Source organism: Echinops telfairi, unplaced genomic scaffold, assembly GCF_000313985.2.
Source record: "Echinops telfairi isolate 266 unplaced genomic scaffold, ASM31398v2 ScPeMD7_60;HRSCAF=208, whole genome shotgun sequence".
NCBI lineage: Eukaryota > Metazoa > Chordata > Mammalia > Afrosoricida > Tenrecidae > Echinops > Echinops telfairi.
The window spans coordinates 38,131,017-38,156,020 of record NW_022103958.1 but is presented as its reverse complement, the minus strand read 5'-3'; the positions used below and the strand labels follow the sequence as shown (position 1 = coordinate 38,156,020).

The 25,004-nt window shown below is 45.4% G+C and overlaps 1 pseudogene; it reads left to right on the top strand.

The window, feature by feature from the left end:
* Positions 1-2,267: 2,267 nt before the first annotated feature.
* Positions 2,268-3,025, top strand: LOC101652006 (annotated as a pseudogene).
* Positions 3,026-25,004: the final 21,979 nt, after the last annotated feature.

Below are 25,004 nucleotides of genomic sequence, written 5' to 3'. Positions count from 1 at the left end.
GGGGCATGGCTGTGATGGGGCGGGGTTGGGGCTGTGATGGGGTGGGGGTGTGATGGGGCGGGGGTATGTGATGGGGCAGGGCTGTGATGGGGCGGGGGCGGCGGTGTGCTGGGGCGGGGGTAAAAGAGTTCAACAAGAAAGAAAATATTTTGAAACTGATTTTGGTAGCAATTGCACAACACTACAATGATCGAAGTATGGAATGGTCTGATGTCTGGATTAACTCCTAATAAAATGGTTAGAAAAAAAATATGGAAACCAGCAAAACCACATGGCTGGAAGAATGGAGTCATAAGCTCTGGTGCATGCACACAAGGGAATACTTTCATCTCCACATCAGGGTGATGAGATTGCTGAGTGCCTCACGACATGAGCGAACTTGGAGACATTTTAGGAGCGTTAGTCAATCTCATCAGGATAAGTAATTCATAATCCCATTATTATGAAGAAAAATGAAAACTGTTTACACTACAGTGAAAAACAAAGAGGGGGAGGTGGGGTAGGGGAGGAGGCGAGGAGAGGGACAGGAAAGGAAAGTGGAGGGTGAGTGGGGAAAATAAAGAAGAAATAGTCACACTTGTCGGGGAGCGGGGGAGGCTACTGGGATACAGTCACTACATATAGTATGGTTTTCTTTGTACATGTTATACTCCACAAATAAAAGCGGGGGGGGCTAAATGAAAAATAAATACATATTTAACGTAAAAAGAGAGAAGCTCACAGCCTTTAAAGAACACAGCCAAACTCTCTGGATTCCTTATCCCGCAGATCTGAACACTGGTCTGAGCGGTTATAAAAGGGGGAAATGTAAAATTGAAATCGACTTCAACTCTCTTGTGGCATGTGAACTAGCAACAAACAAACAAGAGATTCCAGTCTAGGAAACCCTACAGGGCAGTTCTACCCTCTCCCATAAAGCCACGCTGAGACAACAGCAACATGTAAGGACTGTAGCATATGACCTGGCATAGCAGGTGCCCACTGAATATTCATGGCTGTAATACTTATTAGGTGGCATCGGTGGTCAGTGGTACAATTCGTGTCTTCCAGATGGGAAACCAAAGTTGGATTCCCGGTCCCCATTCGCAGCCACCGTGACCTGTCTGTCACTATGGCTTTTGTATTACTTTGGTGCTGAACTGGTTTCAGCAGAGCTGCCAGCTGAAAAAGGCCTTGCAATCTGTTTCTGAGAGTCAGCCAATGAAAACTCCATAATCACAACCCGCTATGGGAATGGTGCAGGACCGGGGGAATCCTTGGCTCTGCTGTGTGTCATCAGGAGTCAAAGATGGACACTCCACAGCTGCTAACAGCAACAAGACAGCGATTACTCCTCCAACTCCTGCTGGCCCGGCACTGTGCTCCGGGCTTCGTCTGTGCTGTTTAATGTTGACATACTCTTCATTTACCCTGACTTAAGAACTGAGGGAATTGAATCTCCGAGTGGTTAAGTATCATGGATTGCATATATCTGGTTTAGGACTCCTCCAGATATGGTCAGATGCAAACCCTGCTTCCTAATCACTACAACCCATTGTCTTAGAGTGGATTCTGACTCACAGCGACCGTGTTGGCCATTAAGAAGTACTTCACAGGGTTTCAAAGGCTGCAAATTGTAGACTCAGTAGCCTAATCTTTGAACTGCCCTTTAGAAGAACCATGCTTAACAATTGTCTTTGTGTGGGGTGGGGGAAATGGTTTGTACGTGTCCTAGATTGCTGTTGCTTACATTTTATCACTAGTTGTAAGCACTACATACAATGTCGAAATGCATAATTTGCTGATGTGTTCATTCTCAGATGCTCATTTGCTGATGTCTAATGTTATGGTTTGGTGTCCCAAACCCTGTCACATAGCAGGTGATGGCCTGGGGTGGACAATGAAGCTGGTGTCTGTGTTGGAAGTCATAATGGGTAGAAAGGTGGGTAATGTTCCATTCTAATGACAAAGGACTTTGGAAACTCACGTGTGCTTGAAACTCTGGCAACTCTTCTCACTTCGGTGTTCTGACCCTGAAGCTGACTCCCTTGTTAACCAGAACCGCAACCCGATCGTTTATGACTTTAGAGCCTTTCCTACCATCAGACGCATCGGCTGTTCATTTGAAGCAATGTTCAAATTTCGCCCACTGTCACACTCGTACTGCAGGTAGTGCCCAACAATCCGAGTAACAAATTTGTCATGGCTCTATAAATTCTATCCAAAAAAGGAGGTGAGGAAGGCTCTAGACATGGACATAAAGATGAAGATCCATAAAGTCTCTGAGAATGGAAAGTCATCAAAAACCACAAGTGAACGTGGTGGTCGCCTTCACTGCTCCGGACCGAGGAGTCTGCGAGCTGATTTGGCCCCCGGGGCCCAGAGCGCAAGTTCGGTGGCTCACTGTCACCGTGAAGCGGACGCTGCTGGCAGGTGCCGCTGGCCGGGAGGGCAGGAAGCCACACCTGCACCAGCGACACCACGTCTACCAACTGGTGGAAGACCCTGAACACTGGCCCAAAGAGAACCTGGAGCCCTCCAGGATCTTGGAGGGCGGGGTGACCTGTGGTCCGTCAGGAAATCCAGGCCCATCATCGACTCTTTCCTCCAGGACTGGCTGTATGGGCATCCCTGGAAAACAGGAAGAGAAGTTGCTGAGACAAGAAGGAAGATAGAGAGGCTCCAGACCAGGGCAGGTAAGGCGACAGTGAAATTTCGGAAAACCTGTCCCTTAGAAATAAGGATGAAGAACAAGGTGACATGGGAGCTGAACCCTGAAATCGTGGCCTGCCACTTGAACCGGAATCTTGGTGTGGTGGTAGCTCCCCATGCAATCAAGTTACCAGAAGAGTCCACCGCATGGCGGGGCCAGCCTTGGCGTGAGGTAACAGGAAATTGGCGTGAGGTAACAGGAAATGGACTTGACACTGTGGGGGTGCCTATGTCTGGGGTGAACTTTGAGAAGCCTAAGACCAAAAGATACAAGTACTGGTTAGCCAAGTAGGCAGCCAAGGAAATGGCCTCCCCAAGCCCCCAGATGTTCTGACCTGCCCCCCGCCCCTGGCAGCCGGATGCCTTCACGACCCCGAGGTTCTGCAGGGCAGAATCAGGAGCAGTGGGAGGAAGATGGAGCAGCACGCTGACCGCACTCCCAGCTCGGAATAACGACAGGATTTTAGAGCGCGTATAGGGACTTCAGACTAAACAGCACATACATGTTGAATGATCCATATTCGTCATTTCTTTCTTGTCCTGTCTTCACAGATGTCTTTATTGGGATAATCCTGCTGAAAAGCCACCAAACTGGTTTGCTCAAGCAATCGAGAGCTCCCTTGTAGCCTCTTCCTGGCTTGGAGCCCTTTGGAAGAAATAGGAAGAGCTACTCAATGTCCCTAGTGTTTGCCTTGTTCTCACCACCTAAGCCAAACATTTGTTTCTCAAACGAATAAAGAGGTTATGTTCTTTGTAAAATAACAACAAAAACATGTGGAAGGGCAGTCTCATTCCAGTTTGGACAGGCACTCTGGATAAACTTCTGGAGGCAATTAAAGGATCGATTGGCATAAATCAACAATGTTACAAAGAGGAGGCAAAAGTCAATCCAAGCGCTGGAGACGCTACTGGTGACGTGGCTGGAAGACCAAATCGAGAAGAAGATTCCTAGGAAGCACACAGTCTTTCTGGAAACCTGAATGAACGGCAAGAAGACCACCACACATACTTTCATGCCACTGATGCTGATTTCATGGCTTGAACGCAGATTTGGCTTGACCAACATGGGCAACCGGAGAAGCAGGAAGTGCCGATGTTGAAGATGCCAAATAATCCAAGGATGGCCTGGGCAAGATAACACAAGATGAAGAACATCTACCAGAGCAGATCACGTAATATTTCCAGCACCCAGAGATAAACCGAGATCAGATTTATAAAGATACTGATAAGAAAACCCAATGATAACAAAACCTTTTTACAAACAAGATATTTCACTAGTGTTAAAACTGACTGACAATTGAGTTCTAGAACAGAGCCCCGTCATGAGTGGGAGGGGTGGGGTTGAGTTGTGTTTTGAACCAGGCAGGGCATATTTGACTCTAGAACAAAGTGGGCAATAACTGTCCCTTGGGAGGCACTGGAACAATCCGGAGGGGCAGGGGAGGTGGGACCAGGGGGCCAGGAGAGATGAGGGGGTAGGGGTGCTGCAAAAGCAGATACCTACACTTTATCCTGGATCATGGGCTATTGTACAGAAGTTCTTCATTTGGGGGAAGTTCTGAGGAGTTTTGGTTGTTTTTTTCTGAGAACCGGGCCGTAAGGTCAAGTAAGTTTGGGAACCTCTGCTCTCGATGTTGTGTATTTTGTGTTGTTCTAACCTGCCTAACTCTGGCAAAGAAGTTTTCTCATTTCTCTCTCTGCGTTGTCGCCTCCCCTCTTTTCTTTGCCATTCCTGTTCTTCTTTCTAATTGGTCTCTCAAGGGCACTGCTCCTCGTTTTCATGACCAGATTATAATTTACTCAAAGGGGACTTCGAAAAAAGAGAGGAATACAGATCTGGGAAAAGAGCATTTAACCTCACTAATCAGCAAAGAAATGCAAATGCAAATGACAATGGTATTAAATTAGGGAGGGAAATGTGAAATGAGAAAACCCAAGTCCACAGGGAAGGGGCTCCAATGTCCTGTGGCAATGTAAGCCGGTCCAGCCTTTGGGGTGGGGCCCTTTGCCATAGGTAGGCATAGCCAGTGCGAGTCATTTTCTCACTTAAGACACAGTGAGAGGGCTACTTGGAATTTATCCCAGCGCTATGATGAAAATGACTTTCTTCTCATGGGAGTTCCACTTAAGAAGGGGCTGCTTGTGACTATTTACTATTCCCCAAGCATCAGTTAATTTGCTATCTCTCCCATGGGGCTGGTTGGAAGAGGCCAGCTCTGCTAGAAGGTTGTATTCATTACCCTTCCCCGAGAATCCTGTGTCTCCAGAGGAGACCCGGGTGGGTGTAGGGGCTTATTTGAACACTAAGGCTGCTGCTGCTGCTTTTAAATTGTGGTTGAAAATATACACAGCAAAACAGACCGCATTCAACCACTTCCAGATGCACATTTACTGACATGGACTCCACTCTTTAGGATATGCAATCATACTCATCATCTGAATTATTCCTCCAATGGTAACGTAAACCTACTGCGCCCTGAAGCGTCCTATCTAGCCTTATCCACAAAGGATACTTCTTAAGGGCAAGGTCTTCATGTCCTGATGTGAGATACGAGTGTTCGGAAACCCTGGCTTTCTGCATAGCAGAGACTTCCCGGTTCTCCAAGATGGAACAGCCTGACTTTTTCACCAAACTCACTGCCATTGAGTCAGTTCTGACTCACAGCAGTCCTATAGACAGAGTAGAACTGCCACGTCTTTATGGGAGTAGAAAGCCTCATCTTTCTCCCGAGTAGTGGCTGGCCATTTGGAACTGCTGACCTTGTGGTTAGCAAACCAGTGCATTTCCGACTACACCACCAGGGCTCACCTTCGCTGTCCATTGCTTCTCTGGCTTCCCCATCACTCCAGCATGGCACAGGGGGATGATACAGTCATGTCACTTCCTGGAGGATTCGGCCACAGCACTTCTGCCAAACCCTGAGTTCCAAAGACTCTTTCTTTATTCCCTGTCCCCTGCCCCACACCCCGATGCAGGATCCCACCCACTCTCTAGCAGCCCAGAGGGCCTGAGCTAGTGAATTGTGGTCATGACCTTTCCCTAAAACCTCCTTGGGCTGGTCACTTCCATTCTCGGTGCCCTCTGGGTATTGGGCAGCATACTTATAAATCTAAGTGTGCTTAGCTCTGACTAGGGGTTGGGGTGGGGCAGGAGGCAGTGCAGGAGGTCAGGGAGCACAGGAGCTAAGCATTCTTCCGGATCGTCTGTGACCTGATATTGACTTTTTCTTCAAGTCCCTGCTCTTCCACTGCCCCATAAAGAAGCCCCAGTAGTAAAGCTGTCAGGACGTTTTCTAAAAGGAAGATGCGCTGAATGGAAGTGCTGTTAGTGCCTCTTAAACAAAGAGGGATGGGAGGCTCTGTGGGAGTTTCTGCCATTGCCAAGGAGTGTGAGCCAAGGATGGGACTGGCAAGAAAAGGACACTGCCCCAATTGTGGTTGCTGATGTTCCCAGAGATGAGGGAAGAACAGGAGGAAAATGCTTTGCTCCTAAATACAAAACCCACCGCCATCTTACCAGAAGGGAGAGATGCTGTTGGTCTTGAAGAAGCAGCCCATTCCCAGTTGTATAGCTTCAAGGTCATGAATTCTTCCAGCAGCCATGTGAGAAGACCAACGCCCAGCCACCATGTTGATTTCAGTCCCCGAGCAGAGGACCCAACAAAATGCTTGGACTCCTGAACTATGGAAACGATGAGATAACAAAGGTTTATTGCTTTAAACCCAAAGTTTGTGACAATTTGTTATACATTTAGGAAACTAATGTAAGTGTAAGCTTGTTTTTCAAAAATACTGTTACCTGTAAAGCCGTCTAATGGAATCACTGGGACATTGTCGTGCTAGCCTAGAGGAAGGACCACATTGACCAGGGTACCAATCCCTCTGAAAGATGACAGATCACTACAAAATAAAACTCGGTTTCCAATTCAAATTCTTTTCTGTAACTAAACCTAGTGTGGTAGTTACATGATTTTGTGTCAATTTGAGAGGATTGGGAGTGAAGGGGTAGAGTCTGGCCTGTCGATCAAGATATAACCAATGAGACCCCTATGTGGGCATGGCCTTCTCCTGAGAATTCTGGGAACTCCTGTATTCCTCGTTGGAGGCAGAGACACTTCCCTCTCTCTGCTGGCTTCCTGTGAGACATCCCTGAGGAGAAGCCACATGGATCTACTCTGATGCAGCCCTGGGAACTGGCGAGGCCACGTGGAGACCCCTGCCACCGCTGAGAAGCTTACAACACCACTGGATCCAAAGATTTTCTCCTCCCTGGTCTGTGATCATCCTGCATTTGGCATCATTGCATGTGTTGTGTGAGTCTGAGGAAGACTTTATAGATTGGTATTGGACATATGGCTAATATCGGACTTATGAGCTTGGACTGGACTGGGTTGAGATGCTTTTTTAATGTACGATTGCCCTTATATAAAACTCTCTCGTGTCCATGAATTTGTTTCTCTACTCTACCCAGACTAACATACCTAGCAAGCCAACCCAACTCAGTAGCTCTTGGAAGCAACTGAGTACTTTAAGGGGCACTGCAGGATGAGGGGAGTGCAGGCTTCATTCTGGACCTGCAATTAGAAACAGGTAGCAGCTGTGATGGGGGATATTTTGAAATATGTACAAGTCCTCTTCCCCACCCTAGAGTGAACCTTTCCCTATTCTCACTAAACCATCAAGTTCCTCGTCTCACGGGTGGAATGAGCAGCAGAAAAGAAGAAAACAGAAGCTTTCCTGCTTGTAGTGTTCTAGGAGTAAGCCCTATCAGGTGACAGAAAGAACTCAGGCTTGCACAGCCTACTGACTGACAGCCAGATGAAGAAGAGCCAGGCTACCTGAACTCTGACTAGAAAAGGAGTCTTTGAGGTGGAGGAAGGAAGAAGTCAGAGGAATTGATGCTTAAAGAGACTTTGTTGCTATCTGAATGGGGGGATGTGATTTATTGTTTAATCAGGCCCCGTCAGGAAGAGGCAAAATGGGGAATGACTGGTTCTACAGAAAAGTTGAGAGAATCTAAGAGCATGAGAGACCATGACTTGTTTCCCAAGTAGAACCCAGGAAGTAGAAAGGTCTCAGAAGATAAATGTCTACATCGTGCACAGAAAGGGCATAAAACAGCCTTATAGAGCTGTCTACAGCCGAGTGGGCCATCAAAATAGCCCGATAATCGAGTCCAGTCACTGTGCTAGTCCAACTTGTTAAGGGCCTTCTGCCTTTCCGCTGCTCAGTGGCTTGACCAAGCAGCGGGTCCTTCCCCGGGGACTCGTCTCTCCTGACAACATGTCCAAAAGACGTGAGACTCGAGAGGGACTGAAAAGCACCTGAAAGGTGGCTAGACGTCAAAGGGACTCCGTGAACCCTCAACTGAGAGCCAGCACATCTCTGCAAATGCCACCGTGTGTCCATGACAATCCAGAGCAGATGCGTTTTCCAGCCCTGGAATGTGGATAGGACTCCTGGGAAATGGGGGGAGGACAAGTGAAATTGAGTTTTGAGGTCCTACCAGACAATAGAACATTAGGAACCTTCAATAAAAGCTATATTACATTTTGCCTAAAAAATTTGCCCAAGTGGAACAATGAATCTACTTCAGAGAGACACAGTGAGAAGGCAAGGGCAGGTTTCTAGGAATTGAGGTAGATCATTAGAATAAGGGCTCCGGTGAATTATGTTTACCAATGTCCACACTTCGTTGATTTTTATCTCGCTTTGCCTGCTCCCCCCATTGCCTCTGAGCTCAGCCACTGGACAATTCGGCACACGAGGCAAACAGAGGCAGGAGTGTGCACATGGGGGCTTGCCCGTTCTCCTGCTGCCTTAGGAATACATCTGCTATGGGAAGAAATCAGGGCTACCCTTCTGGAACCATGTGACCCATTGAACAGCCAGCACCAACATACGAATGATGCATTTGAAACACTCCAGTCACAGAAAATCAGCCCATAATGACAGCCACATGAAGACCACAGGCAAAACCAGCACAGGAACTACCCATCTGACCCTGACCTGGTTCTGATCCATCAAATCATGAGTAACTACAATGACTATTGTTGTAGACAGACATATTTTGTGATGGTTTGCCCTGCAACAAAAGACAATATACGGGCACTTGGGCGATACCAGCAACTGAGTTCCTTCAGGATTGTTCCCTGCTAATGAATTAGCCCAGGAACCAACATAACTTGACATCTATTTTGAACCAGGAAACTCTCTATCCTTTGTTTTCCCACACTGACCTCGTGCGGTGGGATTTATTGCAATAGAGATAACTTAGGCCAAAAGAATTGTATGAGAAACTCCTGGTGTTCCACTACATACCAATGAATGTTTTTATAAACTTCCTGGAAGGACCCAGCAGGTATAATCATTCTGTCCCCTCTCCTTTCTATTCTCTTCAAGACCCAGTCCCAAACCCGAATCTACTTACCACAGACCCCTGCATTTCCAAAAGCAAATAGAAACCCTAACAGGAAGAGAGAGGTGGGGAGAGAGCCTTGGCAACACCCCGGGGTGAGTGCTGGAAGTCACCATGGAGCCCAGTGGCCTCAGACAAGACAAAGCCATTGAATTCCCCTCTGTTTGGACAGCTGAGACTGGCCCCTGTTGGCGCCAGCACGCGGGCCAGCAGACCCACACTGAATCCTAATGCCAGACAGTAGGAAGGAGCTTCTCGGAAAGGTTTTCGACATGGTCTAAAGGCCCAATATGGACCTCCAGGAATACTTTAGAAAGTGTCTGTCTGGCCCTGATTTCTATTACTCCTGGTTTGTTTTCTTCATCAGAGTTAGACAACAGAGTGATATAAAAGCTGAGAATGAGATAGTCCCTTGGTTTTTATACTTGATTACAAATCTAAAGATTGGCGCTTTGAACCCACCCATAGTGCTGCAGAAGGAAGGGGTGTTAGACAGGGTTCTCTAGAGAAACAAAACCAGAATGTCAGTAATTTTCGATATTTTTATACAGATAGATATATAACATAAGAAATAAACAGTTAATTAAATCATAAAGCAGTACAAATGGCTCAGTGCCACTCACTCCCATGAGAGAGTTGTGAGACACTGGCAGTCCTTCATGTCTTGAGGGCCGCCGGGTCATCCTCTGTAGAGCAATTCAGGCTATCGGGCCACAGGCAGCAAACAGCAAAGCAGGTCACCAACAGTCAGCCAGATGACAGGGTCCAACAGTCCCCAGCTCAAGAGATGTAAATTCCAATTGTGTGGGGAAGCAGGTCTTGAAGAAACCTCAAATTACAGCGACACAGTCTACGGGTTAGGTGTCCCACAGGTAGTGTAGCTTGCAAATTGAGGCAAAGAACAAGCAAGGCAGCCGCACACTGGTCTGATGATCAAAGAGCAAGAGACAAGACAGGCGAAGCTCACCGAACCACTCATCTCTCCGCCCTTCAATTAATCCCACATGTGTTTATTAGGCAGTTGGCACCATAAACTAACTACCTCAGAAGACCTGGTGACCTGCTTCGGTAACAATTACAGCCAGAAGGAAAAAAACAAACACCACCCAATGGAGACCCCAGGTCTTGGAATGAAGTCAATGGCCAGGGGTTATTTATTTAAGAAGAACTTAAACAAATTTTTAAGTCCCACAGTTTTAAAGTGGGAAATACTGTGGGCATTATAAGCAAAAAAAAAAAAAAAATCAATCTTCTTAAAAAGGCAAATCTCTGTCCAGAGGTTCTTTCTCCAGAATGGTTCTAACCAGCCCATCTGCCTTCAGAAGATATGGCATTTAATGCACTCAGAGACCATTACCCAGCATGTAGCTCTACTACTTCTGGAAATCCTGGATATTTTGCATTATCCAATGTAGAAAAGTTTTGTGAGCAGAATATAGGGAAGAATCCTTGCTCTCTGACCCAGGAATGATCACGTTGGATCTGGGGCTTCCTCATGGGTAGGATTAAGGGTAATCAAGCATAGCTACTCTATATTTGGGAAGATTGCATGGGCTCATAGATGCAACTGCCTGCCTGGCATTGTTTCTGCCCGTCTTAGGTTCTCTTGGCACAGAATTTAGGGTAGGCGATCAATAAGTGCTAGTTCCTCCTAAGGTTTCCATGTGTGTATTGAAGGTGATGAACAGCCATCAGATTATAACCCTCACTTTTATCCCCAAAAGCAACAACTCTTTATTTTGTTTGCAGTAGGCAAGAACTCCTTGTTCTGCATCCCTAAAACAAACAAACAAACAAACAAACAAACACATCTGCTAAACTGGAAAACCCCATCAATCCCTCTGGGTTGGCTCAGTTGCTTGCCTCTCCAGTGTCTATCTCTCTCCCCATCACCTCCTTTGCACTTCTGACCCCCCACCCTGATTTCATACAGATACTCAGGCTTCTCCCTGGACCTGTGTTTCAAGGCAGATGGTCCCAATCCCAGCTTCAGAGAAGGTTTCTGATTGGTCTAGACCGCAGTTTTTCAACCTCAGTTCTATTACTATTTGGATTGAATACTGTGGGTTGGAGGCTGTTCTGTGCATGAACTCAGCAGGATCTCCAGCCTCTTCTTACTTGATGCTCATCACAGCCCTGCCCCTTATTTGTGACCATCCCTTTGAGGAGGAGGACAACCTCAGACCCAGCTGAGAATCACTGCTCTCATCGATGCACAGCGGCCCCATTCTCCTTGTCAGGGACTCCTTTAGACATCACCACATGATGTGTTTGTGGCCCATAAGAACAATTCTCCCCAATAATGTTTCTTCACTCTTAAAGAGAGACCAAAAGACTAGATAATCCCGTGATGAATGATATCTAGGGTATTAAAAAAAACCTGATAGTGATTACCTGCAGTGTGACCTTTGGTCTCCCCTATCTGGAACAAAAAGGAGGAAGGAAACCAGACTCAGAGAAGAAGCAAGACTACAGGACTAAGAGTCTCCACAAGCCAGGGCCTCATCTATTGTGAGACCAGGAGAACTAACAGCCCGGTTACCACCTCTGACCCTTCTGCACAGGGCCAGAATCCTAATGGAGAGAGAAAGCCACGTGGCACACATTCACATTCCTAGAAAGTCCAAGCTTTCGAAGCTTTGCGATGAGTCCAAGCCAGGCTCGTTGAGACTGAAAAACCCCTGAGCCTGTAGCCCCGCGAGATGCCAGAAACCTCGAACCCAAACTATCTCCTTTTAGCAAAATAACAGATTGCTTCTTAAAATATAGACTGCAACCAAGAAAACTGCCCAGAGTACTGGGCACTTTTAAAACTCATATGTATGAGGCCAAGTGGTTGATGTTTACTCGAAAGCAAAGATAAAACAGCACCTTCTCAGAAGAAACCAGATTGTCGGAAATGGAATATTCTGAATGGAATGAGTGAGCATGTTAACACAACGTGGAAATGTGACCAATGTCACCGAGCAATTGGTGCAGAACAGTTGTTAAATGGGAACCTAATTTGCTGTGCAAACTTTCACCCAAAAGGCAATAAAATATCCTTAAAAAGAAAGAGAGTAAATAGCTCCACTTTCTTCTGCTGGACATTTTTAGGTTGGATCATAATAACCAGAACTTTAGCTGCCATCTAGCAATCATGAAACATTAGCCTGAAGACAAAGCCAACTCGGCCAAACATGGACTGAACTTGAACCTCAGATGATGTCAATGAATCACTGAATTCACCAATTGTAGAGGTCACTTACTGCTATTCTGGATGCTCTCCAGATGCCAGATAGCATGCGGAAAACTAGAACTGGAGAGCCGAACAAGGTCCGCGGGTTTCCTGAATTTAGAAGACTGCCTTCTTCCCAATCTACAGCTCGAGCCCCTTTGAGAAGATTTTTCTATTACTTGTTGCCAAAAGTAACCAAACTGATACATTTTCCAAATGCTAAAATTCTTGGGCATCGCATCACGTGAGCCTTGCAGGATTCCCAGGAGGTTCTTTGGCCTCATTCTCATTGTCTCCTGTCTCATTCTCCACCTGAGCAATTCAAAACTCTCTATGGGCACTCCTTAGACTTCCAACCGCCAACTCCAAGTCCCAACTTGAGCCTTATTTTTTAGCTGTGGACCTTCTGTAGTTCTCTGTAATCATTTTTGCGTGCCAATTTCATTGCATATGTCCCATATTGGATTGTTTATTGCTTTATCTATGAGACCTACCTAGAGTGTGGAGTGGTACTTAACGAGGCCTAGGGAAGGAGTCCACGAGATGAATGTAAGGATGCCACGAGGGAGACCACATTTGGTACAGTAAAGACTGAGGACCTGACAGCTTGTTTTCTTTTTACAATACCCATGAGTTCTTGCTATGATTTTAGATTAAAGGTCTTGAACCAGTCCTAAGGCTAGATCTGTTTCAGGGATCAACAAGATGTAACCCGTGAGTCAATCCAACCTTCCACCTCAGGAACTAAGCATGCTTTTTCCCTTTTTAATGGGTTGGAAAGGAATCAAAGGAAGGATGCTATTTCATGACAACCTGGTTGGACTGTGTTCTCCTTAATTGTGTGCTGACATCGTAACCACTATACAAATAAATGTAATCCTATTCAGCAGCAATGTTCCCTTGTAGTGTTAATTAGATGATTCCTGAGTAGGGCAGGTCCTAAACCTAATCACTTCTTTTTTTTTTTTTTAAGTGGAGAGAAAATGTTTTGAGAATGATGAGGACAATGAATGTACAAATGTGCTTTACACAACTGATGTGCACATGGATTGTGATAAGAGTTGTATGAGCCCCTAATAAAATGATTTTAAAAAAAGAGAAAACTATATGTACATTTGAAGCTCAAGAGAGTAAAACCACTTCTCGACAAACCCCATTCGGGCAAAAGGATGTATATATAACATCCATCACACATCTGTTTTGGGAACAGCATTTTCCAAAGTGTGCACTTGTTCACAAATACACACCAGAGTATCCACAATTGACAGCGCAGTAAGCAGAGCAGCTTCCCCCAAAAGGCTGCTCTTCCTGAGGTGCCTCTGCAAGCAGCCACTTCACTCTTGGGGTTTTAAGAACATCGTCTTTGTTTCATGTTCCCATTTTCTTCATCTTTGTAATCGGCCCGGTCTCTCTTCTTGGCGAACTTCTTTCTGATAGTCCCCACCAGGTTTTCGTACCTTCCAGCCATGTCTTCATCTGACACATCAACCTCCAGGATTTAATCTTGAACTTCTTGGGTTCTGCTCTTGGAGTTCATCTGAAGCATTAGTTTCTCAACCTAATCACTTCTAAGATATGGAGAGAGCAGCCCAGACATGGAGACAGCACATACAGATGGAAAATGCTGATGCCATGTGCGAATCAGCAAGAAGCAAAGAACACCAGGTCTACCTACAAGGCAGGAGTCAACATGACTGAGACCTAATTATAGTCTTGAGAACTAAGAGAAAAGAAAAAAATATATATATATAGTTTTATTGGGGGCTTATATATCTCTTATCACAATCCATCCATCCATCCATGTGTCAAGCACACTTGTACATATGTTGCCATCATCATTTTTAAAACATTTTCTTTCTACGTGAGCCTTTGGTATCAACTCCTCATTTTTTCCCCTCCCTTTCCCACCCTCCCTCCCTCATGAACCCTTGATAATTATTTTTTTCATGTCTTACACTGACTGCTGTCTCCCTTCACCCACTTTTCTGTTATCCATCCCCCTGGGAGGGGGCTATATGTTGATCATTGTGATCGATTTCCCCTTCTGTCCCCCCACTTTCCCCTCACCCTCCTGGTATTGCTACTCTTATTATTGGTCCTGAGAGGTTTATTTCTTATCTGTTCTGGTGTTGTATTAGTCCGGGTAGACTAGAGAAACAAATTCATAAACATGCATATGTGTATATGAAAGAGCTTTATGTATAAGAGCAATTGAATATTGAGAAAACATCCCAGCCCAGTTCAGATCAAGTCCACAAGTCTGATGTAGCCCATATGTCCGATACCAATCTATAAAGTCCTCTTCAGACTCACGCAACACTTGCAATGATGCCAAATGCAGGAAGATCACAGGCCAGTGGGTGGGAAGACTTGTGTACCCAGTGGCATTATAAGCATCTCAGTGCTGGCAGGGGTCTCCACGTCGCTTCTCCAGCTCCAAGGCTCTCACTACCATCAGCCTGTCTCCATGTGGCTTGTCAATAAGCATGTCTCCCAAGGAGTGTGCATGTGCCCTGCCTCCAGTGAGCTATTTACTTCCTTAGCGCCTCCAAATGAGGTCATCAAGCTGTGACCTGATTGACAGGTAAACTCCACCCCTTCACTTGAAAGTCTCAAATTGACAACAGATTTGTGCTACCACAAGTGTACATGTCTGGTCTAGCCAGATTTGTAAGGTAGAATTGGGGTCATGATAGTGGGGGCGGGGTGGTGGTGGAGAGGAAGCATTAAAGAACTAGAGGAACATTGTATGTTTCATTGGTTCTCTACTGCATCCTGAGTGGCATCGTCCCCTCCTTGTGACCCTTCTGTGAGATGATGTTCACTTGTCTCTACTCTGCCCACCCCCCATTCACATCGATATGGAAAAAATATATATTTTTCATTAAAGTCACCCAAAAGTATTTGTACCATCACTTGTCTGTCAGTTTGCCATACTACGGTGACTTGTGGGCTATTGTGATGCTGAAAGCTATGACAGCGGTATTTTCAAGTACCAGCAGAGTCAACCCAAGTTGCCAAGTTTCAGAAGTGCTTCTAGACGCAGAGCAGACTATGAAGAAGGTATAGACTGTCTGCTTTGGAGAAATTATCCACTGAAAAACCTTTGGCTATCATTGAAACATTGTCAGATAATGAATACCAGTAGAACCTTGTCAGATTTGGTACCAGAAAATAAGCCCTCAGGTCAGTAGGCACACAAAATATGACGGAGGAGAGCTGCCCTCTCAAAGGAGAGTTGACCATAACGATGTGGATGGAGTAAAAGCTGGAGGAATGAAGCCATCGGGGCCTTCATTTGCTGATGGGGCATGATTCCAAGTGAGAAGAAACAGCTGTAAACATCTATTACTTTTTGAAAATTAGAATGTATGAAGTAGGACACTAGGAAAATTGGAAATCGTCAACATGTAATGGAATGCATAGAGATTGGTAGGTCTTACTAAGCTGAAATGGACTGATGTTGGTCATCTTGAATCATAGATACTGTGTCAGGAATGATGAATTCAAGAGGAATGGCATCGCCAGGACGCTTCAAGATCTTGACGTGCAGTGCTGTCTGTCATAGAATAACATCTATCACCATTTGGAAAATCCAGTCAGTATGTTAGCATTCAAATTTATACACCAACCAATAAAGCTATTGATGCAGAAATTGAAGAATTCTACCTACATCTTTAGTTGGAAGTTGATCAAACATGCAATCAAGATTCATTGAAATTATTGGATATTGGCATACAGCAGTTGAAAATAAAGAGGGAAGAACAGTAGTTTGCAGACATGGTCTTGGTGACAGAAATAAAGCTGTAGATCACATGAGAGAATTTTTTAAGTACAACAATTTCTTCATCAAATTTTTTTTTCAAAAATAGCATACAAAAGGCAACTATGTATGTGGACTTCTCAGATGGAACACACAGTAGTAAAATTGACTACATCTGTGGGAAGACACAATGGAAAAATTCAATATCAGCAGCAAAACCAAGCCAAGGGATGACTGTGGAACAGACCATCAATTGCTCATATCTAAGTTCAGGTTGAAGTTGGAGGAAATTAAGACAAATCAACAAGAGCCAAAAATAAGACTTTGAGTCTATCCCACCTGCATGTCAAGAGCAGATTTGATGCGCTGAATGATAAGGGCAAAATATCTGAAGAGCTGTGAGATGCCATCAAGAACAACATATGAAAAAAGCAAAAAAGTCATTAATAAATTGAAAAGATCAATGTGGATGTCAGAAGAGACTCTGAACCTTGCTCTTAATCAGAGAGTGTCTAAGGAACATGGAAGAAATTATGATGTAAAAGAGATGAACCGAAAAGACAGACCTATATATGATCATGAAATGTGCACAGCCTTAGAGTTATAAATCCAAAAAGGAAGAACACTTATATTGTAAACTGAAAGAACCCTAGAAAGAAAGTCAAAGCTTTGGTTGCAATATGGAAGGATTCCATGAGCAAAATATTGAATGATGCAGAAAGCATCAAAAGAAGACAGAAAGAATATACAGAGTCACTGGTTAACATTCATCCATTTCAAGAGGTAGCATATGACCAAGAACCAATGGTATTGAGGGAGGAAGTGCAAGCTGTACAGAAAGCATTAGCCAAAACCAAGGCTTTAGGAATTGATGGAATACCAAATGAAATGTTTCAATAAGCTGATGAAGCACTGGATGTACTGATTTGTCATTATCAGGAAATTTGAAGACAGTTATCTGGTAGCTGACTGGAAGAGATCATATTTGCACCCACTCCAAAGAAAGCTGACCCAGCAGAATGCACAAACTACAGAACAATATCACCTGCAAGTAAAATTGTGCTGAAGATCATCCAACAATAGTTGCAACATACATTGACAAGGAGCTGCCAGAGAGTCAGACTTTGATTCAGAAGAGGACTTGGAACAAGGAATATCATTGCTGGTACCAATGGATCTTGGATGGAAGCATAGAAGACCAGAAAGATCTTTATTTGTGTTTTTTGACTATTCAAAGGCACTTGACTGTGTGTATCATAATAAACTATGGATGACCTTGAGAAAAATGGGAATCCCAGAACATTTCATTATGTTCATGCAGAAACTGTACATGGAACCATGAGGCAGTTGTTGGAACGGAACAAAGGAATGGTTTAAAATTAAGAAAGGCTGTATCCTCTTATGATATTTGTTCGATCTGCATGCTGAGTAAATAATTGGAGAGACTAGATTATGTGAAGAAATGTGGCATCAGGATTAGAGGAAGGCTTATAAACAACCTGCGATATGCAGATGACACAATCTTACTTGCTGAAAGAGAGGACTTGAAAAATTTGCTGATGAAGATCAAGTGCCGTCGTCAGTATCAATTACAAATTAAATTCCCAAAACTGGATGAATAAGTTACATCATGATAAATGAAGAAACGGTTGACGTGGTCAGGGGTTTCGTCTTGCTGTCTCCACAGTCAGTGCTTATGGAAGCATCATTCGAGAGATCAAATGACACCTTGCTTTGGGTAAATCTGCGGCACAAGACGTCGTTAAGGCGTTGTGAAGCTAAGACGTTACTTTGAGGACTAGGGTGTGCCTGACTCACAATATGGTATTGTCGATCACCTCATATGTAAGGGAACGTGGACGTGGACTAAGGAGACTGAAGAAGAAGCAATGCTTCTGAATTGTGGTGCCGGTGACTAAAAGAACGAACAAAGCTGTCTTGGAAGAATGCTCCTTAGAAGCAAGACTGGCAAAACTTCATCTCACATACTTTGGACATGTTCCCAGGAGAGACCAGTGCCTGGAAAGGGCCGTCATGCTTGGTAAAGTAGAGGGGCCGTGAAACAGAGGAAGACCTGAGACGAGACAGACACAGTGGCGGCAGCAGTGTGCTCAGACACGGAAACCACTGTGAGAATGGCACAGGACTAGACCGTGATTCAGTCTGTTGTGCACAGGGTCACAATAGCTCGGAATTGACTCCACAGCACCTAACAACAAGTAGGGGTGGTTGTAGTTAACAATGCCGATGGCCTGTGGAAAATCTCCATCAAGTTCACATGTCAGTGTCCATGAACCAAGTTTCCTTAAAACACAGCCATGTTCATTCCTGTATGTATTGCTCATGGCTGCTTTCGTGCTATCAAGGCAAGGTTGAAGAGTTGCTACAGAGACCACGTGACCTGCCGAAGGTGGAATATCTGAATAAGTCTGCCAATCCCTGCTCTGTCTCGCCTAGCCGAAAGCGCCCTGCCAAATACAAGTCCTTCGGAAATGATAGATTGCGAGTAGCATTCACATGGATCAGTAGGCATTTGATTTTTCCAAGACATATATGTTCACTCTTCTGGGAGTCTGCGGTTTAGTCAGTAGTCTTCATCCGCACCATCATTCGACACCACCGGTCAGTTCTCTTTTAGCCTTCCTCATGCACTGTCCAGCCTTCACCGTCACAGGAAGTGACTGAAAATACCAAAGCCTGGGTCAGATGTACCTTAGTGCTCCAAGTTGTGCCTTAGCTTTTGAGCACTTTAAAGAGTCCTTTTGCCGGAAGATCTCCCCCATACAGCAATAGACCACAGTGTCTTGGAAGGAGAACCGTCAGAATGCTCCCTAAAAGGATAATGGTGAGACCTGGTCTCATGCACTTGGGTCTGTTATTAGAAGGGAACCGTCCCTGGCACAGGGCACCTTGTTTGGTAAAGTCTAGGCCATGAAAAAAGGGGACTCTTCATGATTGACAGAGTGGTTATGACAATGCGTTCAGCCAAAGCGACGATTGGCGATTGTGAGGACGCCAGGGGACTAGGTAGTGCTTTGTTCTGTTATACATGGGATCGTTATGAGTCCGAACCAACCTGGTGACACCCAACAGCAGTGTGTTTCTGACTGGGTCAAGTCTGGGTCCGATAAACATCATTCTCTGGTCCCCGAAAAAATAGTTGAAAAACAACAGCAGAGAAGAAACTGGGATTTAACCTAGTCAAGAGGACAGTTGGTCTAAGTGATAATAAATGCAGGCACTTGCTTCTACTGTAGATTGTTTTCTAAGGCTCCCCCGTATCTTTGAACAATGGGTGCTGCCAAACAAATATAGTCAAGAAGTGCAGCCCGCCTCCACTATGCATACAGCAGAAACAGAGCACCAAGTCACAACTGTGCTCTCTGTGCGATGGCGCATTCCCTGCTGGCTTTCCGTGGATGATTGAGTCCGTTAGATTGTTCACAGCTTAGGCGCATTCCTTCATTCCGCAAACATGCCCTGGGAATCGTGTCAGGATGGATGGGGAGCAAACTGAGCAGAGACATGCAAGAAATAGCAAGATCAAGAAAACAGACTGTTTTCTTCTGTCCGGAATTGGAAGATAATAAGTGAAGTGCTCTGTATTTGTGATTGGAGGAGGGGCCATCAGGGTAGCAGATGTCAGAGAGAAAGCAAAACTGTGTTTCTGCTTCTTGCTATCGTGTACCTTTGAGTTGATTCCAACTCGCGGTGACCCCTTAAGTCGAGTAGAACTCCTAACGGGAGCAGATCAGAACTCTTGTCGACCACAGAACTGCTGGTGGTTTTGAGCCTCCCACCAGACAGTTAGCAGCTGAGTGCTTAATGATCAGGGATCCCTGCTCTTCTAGGTGGCTCCTGCTTTTGTCAAGGGAAATGCTAGTAAAACCTACATTGGCATGAGAGGCCCAAAGCCCAAGGAAAATGGTTGGAAAGGTGCACTGCTTTCAATGTTGTCCAGTCTCTTGACCTAGATGAATGAGCTACCCAGACAAGAAGATAAGCTGCTGGCAAAGTCACTGAGATGTGCACAGTGGAAATGTGGGGGATTTGGTGGTGCTAGCAATCAGGAAAGTTAGCAGTTCAAAACTACCAGCCACTCTGCTGGAGAAAAATGAGGTTTTCTAATCTCATAAAAATGTATATTTATAGTTTGAGGGAAGTTTGATCCTGTCCTACAGAGTCATGATGAGTCAGAATTGACTGGAAGGAAGGGAGGGCTTTTTTTTGTTTTGTTTTTTAAGGAATCAAGAAGAAGTCAAATACCACCTTACTTTCTACATTACAGAAGAACCGCTTGCGAGTCACCTGACAGGGGTGGTACTCCTGTTCAGAAATTCTAGGAAAGATACATCATCATTTAAGAATCAGGGTCAGCAATTAGTAATCAGAACCTCGCTCTCTCAAGACAGTAGCTCTCCTGGTTTAGAGACTTATTTTTCTCATTGTATGAAAAGCCCCAGAGCAGCCTGGCCCCTGGCTACAACGGTCTCGATGGCAATGGATCTGGGCTGTCTCCCTTGGTCAGAAAAGTGTCAGCTAGCCTGCTAGTGTCTGTGCAAGAAGTCGAACAATGGAGCCGTTTAGCCGGGTGCATTGTTCTCAGTAAGACCACAATTTGTTAGGAAGGGAAGAGTGGATATTAGTAGCCGATCACTAGGAACTCCATGAGTTTGCAAAGCAACTACCAAGCACATTAACCTACTTTTCTTTAATGAGGCTGGAGGGAGAGGGGAATATGGTAAACATAACACATGCATTTATCACTCAGTGAGGCATTTCACACAGTCACCTGTGATGTTCTTACAGCTAGCCTGAGAAACGTGGATTGTGCGACAGGGGAGTACGGTGGGAAGGCTCAAAAGACTGCTGATAAAGAGTTCATGGCAACGCGATAAGCAATAGCAGCTGTTTTGTTATACCCTATTATTTTAATCAATCTCATACTTTGAAACAATTAAAATATTTGTAACTGACAGAAGAGGCAGTGTTCACTACTTTCATGGTCCATATTAATTCCTGGGCGGAGGATCTAGCAGACCTTGTAGATTTTAAGGTGGTGTAAATATGGAGGGTTTAAGGATGTACTGGGTGCTAGATTCCGAGTCCACATTTTCTTCATAGGCAGAAATGATGAGCCGTATAATATTAGCTATCATGTACCGGACACCTACTACCTAGCAGATACAATAGTAAGAGTTTTACATATATTCGAATGATCTCTTGTCTTCTATATAACCTTGAAATGTGTATTTTCTTATCGAACTCATTTTATATTTGAAAAAGGAATCAAGACTCCAAGAGAATGAGGACCTTACCAAATATCACCTAATTGAAAGCAAAAGATCTAGAATTACTATTCAAGTCTATCCGTCTTCAAAACCTACTCTATATCTTTGTGATGTGTGTGTGTGTATGTGTAAATATATCTTTGTGGGATGTGTGTGCATGTGTGTGTGTGTGTGTGTGTTAGGAAATATAATATATCTTTGTGGTGTGTGTGTGTGTGTGTGTGTGTGTGTGTGTGTGTGTGTTAGGAAATACAATCCCGTCTTGTGTTTCAGGAGCCAGCCCAGGCTGCGGTTGAAATAGCTGAGGGAAGGTAGAAAATAAGGAAAGGTCTTGGAGATATTGGTTGGCTGGAAAGTCAATGTGGGTTTTTAACTCACTTGGAAATGTTTCAGTCAAATAAGAAAGACTGATAGAATGATAGAGGGATTTAGGTGGAAGTGAGTATAGTAAAACGTTTATTTCAAAAACTAGGGAGTGGATAGATGTGGTTCATTGTAACATTGTTTTAACTTTTCTGTGTGTTTGAAACTTTTCACAATGACACAGGGAAACAAGTCCATGTGAAATGACAGAACTTGTCCGTGTTTATACGGAGCGCACCCTTTCCCTCTGGGATGGTGCCCTGATGATCCTCACCTGCTGACTGAAAGGGTGACTGGTTCAACCCCACACACTGCCCCGTGGGAGAAAGACGTGGCTCTGCTTTCAGGGACGTTTACAGTTTTGGAAACTTGGTGACAATTCGATCCTGTCCTCTAGGGTAGAATCCGTGTTGGACTTGTCTTGAGAGCCGGGGGCTGATCTTGTTGTTGCTCCTGTGGGTGCCGCTGTTCTGTGTTGGTGGAGGACGCCACAGCCACGCCTGAAAATCCATTCTCAGTCCTCAGCCCTGGCCTCTTCCAGGGCGGGTGAGAAGCCGCAGCACACTCACTGGGAGAGAGAACAGGGAACAAAGGGTCCAGAGACCATGAAAGAGCAGTCTGTGGTGGAACACGATAGCTCTTGGTGTATTCTTAAAGGCCTAGTTATTAGTAACCTACAACTGACACCAGCACTTCTTAGCTTAAAGCAGCAGACACTTTTTAGTTTCAATCTGTCAGGAATGTGAGAGTGGCTGAACGGAGCGCTCTTTGCTGCGGATGTCCCAGGAGCAGATGCTAGCCGAAGCTGCAGGCATCTGAAGCTCGACTATGGCCTCAGGAGGACTCACTTCTGAGCCGCTCGCTCATCTGTCAGGAGCACACGCGTCTTTCTTGGCTGTGGACACTTGGCCTCCGTTCCTGTGTCCTGAACTTTTCTTTCTTTTTGAAAAAAATCATTTGACTGGGGTTTGTACAACTCTTATCACAATCCAGCCATCCATCCATCGTGTCAAGCACATTTGTACATTTGTTGCCCTCATCATTCTCAAAACATTTGCTTCCTGCTTGAGCCCTTGGTATCTGCTCCTCATTTTCCCCCTCCCTCCCTGTTCCTCCCTCCCCCATGAACCCTTGATAATTTATAAATTATTATTATTTTGTCATGTCTTACACTGTCCGACGTCTCCCTTCACCCACCTTTCTGTTGTCCACCCCCCAGGGAGCAGGTTATATGTAGATCCTTGTAATCGGTTCCCCCTTTCCACCCCTCCCTCCACCCTCCCGGTATCGCCACTCTCACCACTGGTCCTGAAGGGATCATCTGTCCTGGATTCCCTGTGCTTCCAGTTCCTATCTGTACCAGTGTACATCCTCTGGTCTAGCCAGATTTGTAAGGTAGAATTGTGATCATGATAGTGGGGGCAGGAGGGTGGCGGGTGGAGAGGAAGCATTTAAGAACTAGAAGAAAGTTGTATGTTTCATCGTTGCTACTCCGCACCCTGACTGGCTTGTCTCCTCCCCACAACCCTTCTGTAAGGGGATATCCAGTTACCTACAGATGTGTTTTGGGTCCCCAATCTGCGCTCCCCCTGAACTTTTCAATGGGGTTGCATGATTCTCCTTATGACATGGCAGCCAGCACTTCCCAGAGTGAGTAATTCAAGAGAGTAAGGAGCAAGTCACATTGGCCATCCTCCTGACTCACACACCATGACTTCTGCTTTATTTTATTTATTATAATCAGGTCACTGAGACCAATCTACATTCAAAGGACGGGGAATAAGCTTCCAGCTCTTGCCGGGAGGAGCAAGACAGAAACTGAGCAGCTGCTAAAAGCCACCTCAGCTGCTGGGTGGGTGAGAATTAGACGGGCTCTGTCAAAAACTCCAAAAGGCAAATCGAGGAATAAAGGAACTATGGGAGCTAGTTTTTATTTCACTAGGAAGAAAATCTAATGATAACCAGTGGCCTTCACATCGATGCCGACTCCCAGCCACCCTGTGCACGTCATCGCAGCGCTGTCTCCGTAGGGTGATTGCCAGACCTTTCTTCCAAGGAGCTCCGAGGTGACCAAGAACCTCTAACCCTTTTGGTGGCAGGCAAGCCTGTTCGCCCTTGACACCAAGCAAGGACTCTCAAAGAACAATAAAAATGAATGAGTTTCTCCTCGCTTGGGAGTTCCAAAATGAATCTGGCCAATTAATTGGAGATGGGGTGTTAATTATTTAATCCAACAAATGGCTACTGAGGATTTACTATACATCGTGTGCTGTGCAGGGAGCTCTAGCGGCACAGGGGGCAGCAGAGAGGGTGCCCGCACTCGGCACTCATCCTGTCCATAATGAGCGCGTGGACACGCTGAGTACTCCTTGCCATGAGCGCCACGAATAAGCAGGCCATTGTAATGGCCACTAAAGGGAAGGGGGCCTACTTGTTTCATAGAGCTAAGTCACCAAAGGAATAAAGAGTTGAGCTTGAGATTCTTTAAGCCTTTAGATTCCTTCCAGCGTCATGGTGGTCGCTCACTCATGGCGTATCCGTCCATCCCTTCACTCATGCAGCAGATACTTGCTGAGCATCTGCTATGTGACAGATACGAAGGACACAAAGTGAGCAGAGCTGTGGTGAGACGCTGCCCTGTTAACCGAATGGCCAGTAGTTCAAACCTGGAGGAAATAAAGCCGTCTGCTTCCTTAAAGAGTTACGGTCTAGGAAACCCTATCATGGCCGTAGTGTAGCCTGCTGGGAGAGCACAGATGCATACATGGATGATGACCCCACGTCATACATGTCATAAGACGCTGTGTAAGAGGAGCCTGAGGCACCGGAGTAAGAACCTTGCCATTGGAGCAGCCTTTTCCAGACTAAAAAGGAGGCTGCCGGTCTGCATCCGCATCGTTATGAAAGGTCAGCATCTGAGATGCCAGGACTTGGTAAAAAGAGACAGGAACGGAGACAAAAGTGAAAGGCAAGCTTAATGAGCTCACGGAGCCTGATGAATGAATGGATTCTGAACGCTGGCTCCGGGGCCCCTGCAGTAACCAGCACGGAGCTGAGAACTGAAGCTCATTTTCCATTTAAAGTTTCTCAAGAGGAACTCTCCGACCACCGGCTCCTCCCAAGTCTTCTCCAATCACAACAGCCTCCTCCAGGAGTCCCTGCCACAAACCTTCTGCTCCAGGCAGCCTGGTCCCTGGTGCCTCACTCTGCAGCCAGGATTCCACTGTCCTATGGTTCCGGCTACTTGGGATGTTCTCCCCA